Here is a 12,439-nt window from a genome sequence, read left to right on the forward strand (position 1 = left end):
GCAGCATTATCAACAACTCAACTGAGTTAACGGGGCAGTAGCCTTCCCTCTGTCCACAGTAGTCTGTTCCGAGTAGACCTCTGCTGTCCTGGCCATTTATAGTAACAGCGGGATATATATACTGGAACTTTATATTCACGCATACATAGACAACCTTTACTTAAACCCGTTATCCAGTTTTATGGATAACGTTTGACAGGTTGCTAACTTACATACTTTTAACCACTTATTACAAGGTCAGTAATAAGTGTTACTTTTCTACGTGTATTAGTCTGACACTTGACAGAATCACATTCAAAAATGCATTGTAAATATTTTCTAAAGGTTAACCAAAAGTAACCTTAATCGAAATTAAATACAGTTTAAGATGTCAAAAAAGGTGGTTTGCTTCCACCCAGCACATTCTGCAGTGTTATGGAGAACCGGGGTAGAGGGAGAGGAATGGAGAAAGGGACGAGGGGAGGCCTATATTGATAATGTGAACTGTTTCCCTCATCTGTGACAAATGTCTCTATGCACAGCCTGCCCTTTAACTGCAACAATCGTTGGTCAACAAAGTTTTCAGTGGACGCAGTTTAAGATAACACCAACGTTGATTATGGCAGTTTATAAAACCTTTTTGTGACTCAGGCAAATATAACAGAGCTACACTAATAATGAGCAGACAAATATGTTTTATTATTGCCGCTATGTTGCACACAAAGGCTCATTTTGTTCATTCAGTCTTTGAAAATGTTTGAACTTCTCTGTACTCGCGTAGACGCTGTCTCTACCCTCACACAGCACGCACCCTCTATGGGCTCTGTTGCTACCCGACGCGATGGCAGCTGCAATGCAATTGGCTACATAAACTCCCATCCTTGGTTGCAATTGGGTAGTGGCCGGGTCTGTGGGAGGGGCGGTCGGCTTAGTTTCCCTGTGCCTCTTCAAACGGCGCGAGGCAGGAATGACGCGGAAATAGTTTGAAGATGTCAGGTAGAAATGGAAAGAGGGAGGGGAGACCAAGGGGGTGGAGGCGGGGATCCAGCCGGGGAGCGGGGGAGCGAGTGAGGCACATGGTCACTGAGTGACTCTCTACAGCTGAGATGTGGGACTTCTCCACACAAACCATCCAAAGCTAAAAGTTGTTACTGTTGCTATCCGAGCATTCCGGCTAAATCAGGCACAATGCTGCCTGGGAACAGCTCAGCACACAACGGTGTCATAAACCAGCTGACGGCTCCTTAAAGGAAAATATACCCTTAAATACAACTCGCACTGCACTGAGAAATGTGTGTCACTTCCTCTTTTTCTTTTTAATGTGATTTTTATCTTTTACCTGTGCAGATTAATCAGTCACTAATTTGTAATTTTAAAAAAATGATGGTGAAAAAGTCCACAAGCTTGCTTACTGTAATTACCTACTGTACAAAGGTAAGGTCTCCCCTGATAATAGCCTACTGTGCTTTTGCATATCAGGCTGAAACAGCAACACATTTCAAATAACAGTTTATGTACCATAATGCTCTACTGTACATAAAGCCCTATTATGACAAGCTGCAATAACTACATATTTGTTCAATTTGTTATATAAATGTAATTTAGAAATATTTTATTTAATGTAAAGTAGTGACACTCAACTTATGGCTCATGGGCCAAATCTGGCCCGCAATGGGGTGCTGGCGTCCCCAACCACTTTCTAATTCACTATGAAAATAAATTAACACTGGGATTTTTGTACTTTTAATGTAAATTCAGAGTGCAAAAAGCACCAAAATAAAAAAATAAAACAGGGGAGGATCCCCAAGACCCCCCAACATCCAGGCTAAACCTTGAATGTCCTCAAATTCAAGAAATACCTCTGCCTGCTGCTGCTACTGGCCACTGGCCTTCTGTCATTTTGTAAAAGTGGCCCCTGGACAAAACAAGTTGAGTATCCCTGCTGTAAAGTATAGTTGCATTTTGCAAAACAGCTATATTCTGAAGGACAACCCTGAAAGTTTAGTTACTACATTCTGGCTTTGACTCCAATTCCTGCAGCTTTCCTTGGTAATCTACTCAAGCTCCAGGCTCCAGAACCTATGGTTCATATCACTACATTCCCACATACTGAAAGACAGCTGACCAGTCACAGCTAAAATAAGAAAGTATGGCCCAATAACATGCTATAGTTATGGGGCTTGCATTAATTACATAAGTCAGAAACAAGGAAGAAGAAATATTATAGAGCAATACAACACAGCAGCCATGAACACATGAACAGTAATCACATGCAGATGAATCACTACAGGTTGTCTACTTCAAAAATGCCTAATGCCCAGCTCAGAGTGATCGGGTCCAAGTGGGAGCCAGGATGTAAAGCATGTTGCAAAGGAAAAGTACATGCCACACACACACAGTTGAATAGGAAGACAACAGGTGGTGTCACATTTTTAGTGACTCTTTCTGTGCAATTACTACCCGAGAGGCTCAGCTACTATTCAAACGAAACTGAACTTGGCCCTGTGTTAACAGGTTTAGAGACAGCATGTGATGCAAAAGCCAGCATAGTTATTGAATCTGGAGGCCTGTCCATCCACACCACAAGTTGGACTTTGCAAGCTGAAGCAGCGGAGATCATAAATAATCTTAAAAGTGAAAAAAGTAATGAGTGCTATAAATTCAGTGAAATTACAGTTAACACAGGAGGCAGATGATTTTTTTCACAGAGAAAAAGATAGTTTAAGCAAACAAGGAGACAGGATGGAGAGTTTTCCTCAAACCACATGAGAAGTATGAATGGGGACATAAACAAAAATCATCTCCCATCCAATGGATTAAAAAGGCAACCCATTTCGTCTCCACTTGCATCACAATTAACATTCACAAAATATTTAACTTGTCATTTCTTTTCTTGCAGTAGAAATGTATTTCTAATGCTACATTTGAGACTTTTCTGTAGTTTGTGTAGGTGTTTTGCCTTGTACATATGCAACATAATCCTTTTTACATAACTGACTGTTTTGTTGATTCGAGAAAAAGATGGTCTTCAGTAAAGTTTAGCATGTGCACAAAGCTACAGCACCATGGGCACCTTAACTGTATATGGACTAGCATTAACACAATGGGAATTAGCCTGTAAGTATAGACTTTATGATCATATGGCAAGGCCTGCTACTTTATGTTTACCTTAACATTTTGAGTTTGGTTAAAACTGTTGATCTGATGACTAAAATGTTCAGATTAGACAGTTAAAAAGTTCATGTTATAACTTTTCATCAATAAATCACAGGGAATGAACACAGGGAATACCTTGAAAACGAAGTCAATAAACCTGAAATATGTGCTTCAATGGACACATGAAAGCCTCTAAACAGAAGCAGCTGTTAAACTGAGACAGCCCACTTTAGATTATTTTCCTGTGTCTGTGTCATGCGAGTTTTGCCACTGCTCCGCCCCTTCAGAAGACTAGCAGCGGTTGGGAGTCTATTCATTCAAATGGGGAAAGTGAACATGAGTACAGTACTGTTTCCTTTGGCCCAGTCACTGAAGTAAATATTAGACCCAGTTTTCCAACCCTTTTAAACATTCTGGTCTTCTGTATCCAGCTCCAGACAGTTCTGGATACGTATGAATATGTACACATATCACCAGGTTCATCTAATAGTGTGACCTGCTGATTTTGTCCTTTTATATATGTATGCATTTGCATTGCATTTTTTTGAGCCCTTGGCAATTAGTGTAAAAAATCTTTTTTTTTTCTTTTTTTTTGATGATACAACTTTTTTCAGATGCCATGTCTTTTAGAAATTAGGCACAGCCATAATTTGTATATTTTGTATGACTTTTTTGCCGCTATCATTTTTTGTAATTGTGTGGAGTTCTGATAGGGTAAAATTAACTTTGATTATTGTTATTATATGCATAGTTTGATGAACAATGTCCCTTTTTGTATCAAACATGTCTGTTTTTAACTTATCATGTACACATACCCCTATCAGCCTACTTACAAAGGGAATCTGTAAAATGTATTTATTTATAATCGGTTTACTATATTTTGTATTCCCTTTTAGAAATGTAGGTTACTTTAGATTGATGTAACAGAGAGAGCTTTGTTTTTTTGCTGTCTCTGTTTATTGTGTGTTTTATTGACCCAATGATGATTTTGTCCCTCTGTTTGCACGTGGGAATGGGATTGGTTGTGGAGAAAGGACCACTCCCTACTTAAGATGGCTTCTCATGACCAAAAAATTGTTTGCCTGATGAAGGTCTAGTACTGAAATGTCGTAGATATATTGTTAGTCAGTGTGCGGGAGTCCTTTTGCAAACATTCTGGTACTGAAATGGCATGTTTTCAGACACACAGGAGAAAATAAACTTTGTTTGAGACATCTCTCTGTTTTAGCAACACATTCTTGCGAGATCTGGCAACAACTGACGTAATCTTACACTTGGTTGATATCAGACATTAGGCTAGCAGATAAAAACGAGCGGCAAAAAAGGGAACAAACATTAAATTTGTATTGTATATAGTGTTGTATTGTTTTGAATCTGCCTTCATCCATTCACACAAAGTTTACAACACTTACAAACAAGGTGGGGGGATGCGAGGGAAAGATGATCAAGCCCACTTAGGAGACCGGAAGTGTATACCATTTTGAACCACTGGTACCACACTCTGTTTGATTTTATGTCAACTAGATTTCTGCATGGGCAGACACGCCATCAGGTACACAACAAACAGGAAGCCAGAAGGTGGCTGGGCACACAGAAGTACAGAGAGACAAGGAGACAGAGCGTAACTACTCTCAGTCAGCTCTCCAATAGCCTATTGTGTTATATGTGTTTGCACTTAGGAGAAACATTTCTCCCCTCATCATGCCATGCAAACCCCAGAATTACCTTAGCTGCACAATTACAGATGACCAACAGGTGAAGTGTGTGTGTGTGTGTGTGTGTGTGTGTGTGTGTGTGTGTGTGCTGGGATGACAGGATAGTCATATAATATAAATGTATGCAATGGCTATCCTACACAACTGATCTGTAGTTTCTCTGGAGGGGGTTTGAGTTTTTTCAAACAAAAATGTAGGAATGACAATACAATCCCCATGGTAAAAGGAATAAAGGAGCATTTTTATCTAGTGTGGAAATCACTTAACTAATATTTTGGTACCTATTAAATATATTTATAATATAAATGATGTCTCAGTGCGCTGTATTAAAATCTCATTTCACTGAAAAGAGTTACCAGTTTCACATCACAACAGGTATGATTTGGATCATTTAGTAAAATTCATTTTCAAATACTTTTAATGACAAACTTAGATGTAAATGTGGACAACATTCCCAGTGACAGTAAATATAGTGTCCTGGGACAGCTGTAATTTGCAGTAATAAATAAATGCACATTAGTGCATATAATGAATAACCACTTCATGTCTATCATCATATACTATCATATAGCTACTATACTATACTATAATAAAGCTATTTTGTGCTGGCAGTTGTCCCATCGTAAATCATCATTGTCTAAATTCTTATCACATTTTTTTTTACAGCAATTTAAAACTCATTCTGAGCCATGTTAGCCTATTTTTTTATTTCTTCATAGCTTTATTGATTTGGGGTATCTTTGACTGAAAACATTAAAGCTCATTCTGATAGCTTTAAGCCTGGATATGAGCTCAAATCCTGCTCCAGTACATGTTAGGCAGTGATACAGCATATTGTATTGTCAGAAAAGCAGCTTCTTATCAGTGGACTATCAGTCCCTGTTGTCTGCTTAGCCGCTTTTCTTTCTCTGTCTGTTGATAGTTGTGAAACCCATTGCTGTGCCTATATTACTGATTAGTATTATTTCCTTCACAGAATTTCTGACAAGCTTCCACCAAATCACGTTCAGCTGCACTAACGACCAGACAGCGGAGATTACAACGGCAGTGCGAGGAGGCAAGCAGACTCTGAGACTCACGTGCCTTGCAGCAAAATTCCACCCGGCAACTATACACTGTACCATGGCAACAGCCCTGCCATTGGTCCCCGTTGCGTTTTCAAATGACCAATGGGATGGCCAGCCGCGGGTGATGCTTGTTGCTAGGTAAACATGATGCAGAGGAAAGATAGAGGAGCAGAATTACCATGCTGCTACTGCAGGGTGCTTTCAGCAAGGAGTGGAGGAGGGAGCACTTCACACTCGGAGATACCCTTCTCACTTGGCGGTGCCAGAGAGACAAAAACAAAACGAAGCAGGAATGACACAGGCAAAGAGAAAGAAAATATAAGACTGGGTTAAAGCCTGTGGGAATGCTGCTGCCAATGCTCCTGCCAATATTCTAAACACACAAATGCCATTAATGCACCAGCTAGCCACTATAAAAAGTCAGCTTCAAAATCAAATGAGCTATTTGCCACTACTTTCTTCAAAGAAAGCTATGATATGATTTACTGCAACATTTTTTTATTCTATCTATTTATTAATCTAATGCTATGGGATATTAAGTCAGTTAGTTAGCGGCATCAGTCAGTTACAAGAGGTTGTGAAATCAACCTGCCAGTCATCATGATACAAAGTAGATTGTATGGGTGCACAAACTGTCATGCACAATCCCATGACTCCATGTGGCAGTGAATTTGATGGTGATTTAATTTTTTCAAAGCTCCTGTTTATGAACTGTTAGTGTTTGATGATTGTTTAGAGAAGAAAATGAATATGGATCAATTCTATCATCTGTTTCAGCTGGGGGTTACAGTTTCTCAACCTTAACTGCCCATGACCTAATTTCAGGATCCTACAACTCTAATGAGCCCAGCACACAATTCTCATGACAACTTGAGAGAGAATTCATTTGAATATGGCATGTTTTTTTGTGTGTGAATATATGTACATTATATATATATATATATATATATATATATATATATATATGTATGTATGTATGTATGTATGTATGCAGCCAGCAATCCTGGACAGCAGCCAGCAACCCTAAGCCTCTGTTCAGGAAAAGCTGAGATGCCAATGTGACAACTTCTGCCTCTCTCATTCCTTTCGTCTGAGACGGGGGCGTTGTTAGGCTTGGGTGTCTGAGGCTGCGGCCCGAATGTTTCATTGATATCCCCAGATCTAAATATATAGGCCATAGTACATTTAAAAAATAAGAACAGGCTTATAATAAAAATAAAAGCCGCCAATCTAATAAACTGTCTCTCTGTTCATGCATTAGAGCCCCTAAAAATGTATTCATTTTTTTTTTTTTTTTTTGCGCACACATAAAACTGCATAACATCCAAACAGTAAAAAAGAAAAAATAAGAAATGGGTCAAGAGAGGTCAGGAAGCTACAGTGGTGGAAAAAAGTTTTCGGACACCCTTAAAATTTTACACAATCTCAAATATTATCATGAAATATTTGTGGAAAAATCATTTTTGTGTTTCAAAAGGTGTGGCTGCATTAGACAGATACAAACAAATACAAATTATATTTTTTTGTTTATTGTTTACAAGAAAAACTAACAAAACTAAATTCTTGACAGTTTCAATATGTCAGTTCTCAACATTGTTGGTATCAAAGTCAACAAATAACAGAGAATGTGTTCAAAACTGAACAAAAAATAAATAAACCGTCACATCATCAAATTAATTTTTAGTAGTCCTGCCATTGGCACGTAGTAGAGCTCTAATCCTGGCTGGCACGTTCCCCACGAGCCTTTCACGCTGTTGAGGGGTAATCTTGTCCCATTCTTCTTGAATTACTGCTTTTAATTCTTCTAAATTCTTTGGTTTATGCTTTGAAACAGACCTTTCGATAATCCACCACAGATTTTCAATGGGGCTCATGTCCGGGGATTGAGCTGGCCACTCTAAGACCTGGATACTGTGCTCCTGCAGCCAAGTTCTACTGGCCTTGGATGTGTGGCAAGGGGCATTATCTTGTTGAAACATCCAGTTTTTACCTCGACGGAAGAGTGCACGTGCAGAAGGGAGCATGTGGGTTTCGAGAATGGTACAATACTTGGTAGAGTTCAATGTGCCATCACAGACAGTGAGATGACCAACACCAGCAGCACTCATGCATCCCCAAACCATGATACTGCCTCCACCATGCTTGACAGTAGGTACTGTACATGCTGGAGATAATGCTTCGCCTGGCCTTCTGCATACCCTCACATTAGTAGGAGGAAGATAAAGCTGGAAACTGGACTCATCTGACCACAAAATCTTCTTCCAATTCCTGGCTGTCCAGTTCTTGTGTGCCTGGGCCCAACGACGCCGGGCTAACCTCTGTCTCTCATTGATCAGGGGCTTCTTGATAGCCTTGTAGGACCTTAAGCCATGATCTAAAAGTCGGCCACGTACAGTGCGGGTGGAACACTGGACACCAGTTTGGTTTGACCACTGCTGCTGAAGCTCCTGTGATGTCATTCGGCGGTTTTGCCTGCACATGCGGATCAGGATGCGGTCATTTCTTGCTGAAGAAACCCTTGGACACCCAGATCTTGGTTTGTCTTCCAAGCTGTTGGTTCGTCTGTATTTCTGCAGAGTGTATCCAACTGCTGAAGGACTGCATCTGCACTTCCTGGCTATCTGGCGGCAGCTGTACCCTTCCTGGCTGAGAATCTTTATCTTCAGGCGTGTTTCCTGCGTTAGGTTCCTTGTTTTAGCCATTTTTGTGTCTGAAGAACTTTCAAATGTGCTGGCTTCATGTAGACACGAAGTTTGCCAACAAAAATTGTGTCTTTTAATAAAAAGAACGACCTTCATCACTAACTAAAATGACCCAATACTCAAAATTTCTTATGTATTTTTATGGAACCAATCAATTTTAAGTTTTTAATGGCTTTTTTAGGATTTATTTAGTGTTTTGGCTGTGACTGTACTAAAAGAAATTGCACTTGAAGACCTAAGAGTGATTCTTAATACAATATTTCACAAATGCATGGGGTGTCCGAAAACTTTTTTCCACCACTGTACAAGCTGATACAGATCTCCACTCAACTTAAGGAGAAAACAAACTGACAAAAAAGGGAAAAATGTATACAAAGGAAATAAACTGATATTATACAGACAAAATACAACAAAAGACAAATGACAATAGGAAGCACACTGACCAGTCAGTGAAAAATAATCCAATAAAATACAAGAAATACAGAAAACACAGTGCAGAGAAAAAATGAATATGACCAATAATAATAATAATAATATGATATTGATGAAAAACGCAAGTTCTGTGTAATTCAAGCAACACATTTTGTGTGATCGTGTGCATGCGCCTAAGAGCGAGCACACCTGTTGTCACTATTGTCACTTAAAGGCTTTACATATATCTATGTAATTCTGGGTAGTTTAATCTCTAACAGTACATTGTAGTTTAATCCTGAGGCACATTACACCTCTACATCACTACATTTCCGTTTCAACCCTAACCCTAAAGGAGCCAGTGAATTACAATGCATTCATAATGCTTTATGACTTCACTCATAAACATAGAGTATTTTCTGGTGCACTGTTTCAACAGTTATGACACATTATGACTTATAATGTGACTTACAATAAATCATAATTTCAAGCGTCTCATGGATGCTCTTGACTAGTCACAACCTAGAAGTTGACTGATGGGGCTTATATGACCACCTATACTGAAAACTAAAACTAGGGGGCGGTCTCTAGCTTACCTGGTAGACTGTGCATCCTGTATAGACCCTTTTACTGTTAGTAAACAGTATGACTGTTTGGTGGGCTGGGGCTTAGCTGGATGCAAAACAATTCTCCACAGACATTAGCTAGTGCTAGCTAGTGAGTTATTTTGGCTTGTGGTAGACAATGGTAGGAGATGATACAAGTGGTGCATTCAGAAATACTTATCCAAGTGCCGGAGTGCACTCTGGAGTAAACTGTTCTGTTTTCTGTTTTCAGAGCACTGTCTGAATGTACCGTTCAGTTATCCAGAGCACCGCATTTTGTCTGTGGAGATGGAGCAGCAGAGCACCGAGCGGAGTGAATGTGTGATAAACTTAACTGCTCATTAATTCATATAGAACTATGAAGCTCTGCTTCTTTAACCAACAGGGCTCTCATTTTAGTGTAAAGTGTCAGACTGAATTTACAAACGCACCATGTCAGGTCACTCACTCTCCGGGATCGCCAATGTTACTTGCATAAGTAAACACTGACCAACGGGACCAGACTGGCTGACCCCCATGCTCTCACTCAGTGGATGGATGATTTAACAGGATTGCTGAAGGCAGGACGGCCGACTTTGTGGTTGGTTACTATGCCAATCTTTCAAAGGAGGATGACACTTCAATGGTTTCTTCCAGTTTGTTTTGCTCTGGAAGCCTACGTTAGCTAATGTGCTGAAAAAGTTAGCGTTACGGAGAAGGAAATACTTTTTCCCTAACCTGATATGAAGTGTGTGCTGCACATGTGAGCATTTTTGATGATCGCCTCCATCCAGTCCTTTCGTCTTATCTCATTTAACCAGTTGACATTTGTTTTTGTTGACGGGCAGTGTCCGGTGGTATGTGCTAAAATTTAAGTTTCGAGTCATGACTCCTACTATTGTGGCTCCCAATAACACAACAAGATGACATTTTAAGACTCCTATGTAGCCTACAGCCCTGTGGTGGTGAGTCGTGTTTTGCCTCCAGCTAACAAACTGACATTATTGTGACGTCGGCCCTGAAAGGGTCTTTAGGCTGAGTCCTGCAGTGACTGTGGTTCAATAACGACCCACTGCCCTACAGCTGTCCTATCAAGAAAGGCAAAAACGCCCAAAAAATAATTCTAAAAAATAAATGAAACAACTATAACTAGGTGGGAAAAAACATTTTAGTTAAGTGAAAAGTTAAAATATAGGAGGAAATGTCTTTAGTTTTAGTCTTTCCTGATTTGGTCAAATCTTTATTGAGACTGAGATGTCGACGTGACTATCAGTCAATTACCTTTTCAAGTGCTGTGTTTGTATTGTAATACTTATTCTTCTTAACTCTTACCCCTAACAAAGACCCCCATATTATCATTACAAACTTGAACTAATACTGAAACTAATTAAAACTTAACTCAAAAATAACATTTTCAGACAATTAAAACTAAACTACATCAAACAAAACGAACTGAAACTAGACTGACTTGAAAACAAAAATTGAAGAAAACAAATCAAAACAAAAATATGATAATAACTCTGATACTCAGGAATACACACCTCAACAATCTACTGTAGTCAGGAGTCACAGTATGACCTAATAGTCCATAAGTTATAATTGTATATGTAAGTAAAGTGAAGTACATATTGTTGCATCTATAATAATGCATGGTTCATCATAAGGTTTCATTGTTGGTAAATAAAGTGCAGTTTTCATGGATTTAAAAGACTCTATGCTGCATCATAAGTGACTATTATGTAAGATGCCAAAATGCAGAGAGTCACAAGTTACATTCCTCTGCTTTAGAAATGGAATGTTATAGTAATACTTTACTTCATCAATGACTAACCCGTTGTTATGCTGAATTTGTGAAGAAAACTTTTTCTCGCAAGCCTGGTAGAATCTAAAGGCAGAGGGGTCAGCTTTTAACAGAGTCCTGCTTTAAAACACCAAAGTCACACAATAATACAAACTATTGATTGAGGCAGTAGCAGACCAGCGGCTCTCATGTTCAGCAAGGTAAAACCACTGTTTTTATCAATGGAGTGTGGCTTTGAAGAGAGCACTGATAAGTTCCACTTAGAGTTCATGTTTAAACACTAAGGTTTTAGTGAAAATACATGCGTTTGGGAAGCACTGAGCATATGACTGGATAATACTGCACAAGTTATGTGACAGTTCGCAAACTGATGTTTTGATATAGTTTTGCTGCGGGTAAACATGGACCCTTATTAGACCTGGGCGGTATTATGGTATATCAGGGTATTAAGTAATCCTGATGGCATAATTTTCTATACCAGCGGTTTTCAAAGTGTGAGGCGCGCCTCCCCAGGGGGGCGCCAGAGGACTTCAGGGGAGGCGCGAAAAGAAAGGAAAAAAAGTGTATCATCTGGTTAGCTAACTACAGCAAATGGATCGATTTTTAGTACCTCAGGTGAAAGTGAGAATGGGCACAGGGGCGAGCAGAAAACGGAGGAAGTATGACCCTGATTATTTAAGGTTTGGTTTTTCATGCATTGGTCCTGACGATGCTCTGCTGCCACAGTGTGTTATTTGCAAAGAGGTGCTAGCTAACGACAGTATGCGACCATGTAAACTCCGGCGCCACATTGAAACTAAGCACCACAATTTAACAACCAAGCCGCGGGAGTTTTTTGATAAGAAGCTTAATGAATTGCGGTCACAGAAGAAAGCCATCCAGACATTTGGTACTGTAAATACCAAGGCAACTGAGGCATCATACCGCGTAGTGTTACGCACTGCAAAGGCGGGGAAACCCCACAACATTGGTGAGACATTGCTTCTCCCTGCTGCCAAAGATATGTGTTCGGTAATGATGGGCG

General features: G+C 39.6%; 1 protein-coding gene across 2 annotated transcripts in view; it reads right to left on the minus strand.

Annotated features, from left to right (window-relative positions):
* dyrk1b (dual-specificity tyrosine-(Y)-phosphorylation regulated kinase 1B) overlaps positions 1–12,439 on the minus strand; it is a 173,084-nt gene that overhangs the window by 80,645 nt on the left and 80,000 nt on the right. The gene's annotated exons all lie outside the window — the stretch shown is intronic.

This window comes from Epinephelus fuscoguttatus, linkage group LG8 (assembly GCF_011397635.1).
Source record: "Epinephelus fuscoguttatus linkage group LG8, E.fuscoguttatus.final_Chr_v1".
In the NCBI taxonomy this organism is placed as follows: domain Eukaryota; kingdom Metazoa; phylum Chordata; class Actinopteri; order Perciformes; family Serranidae; genus Epinephelus; species Epinephelus fuscoguttatus.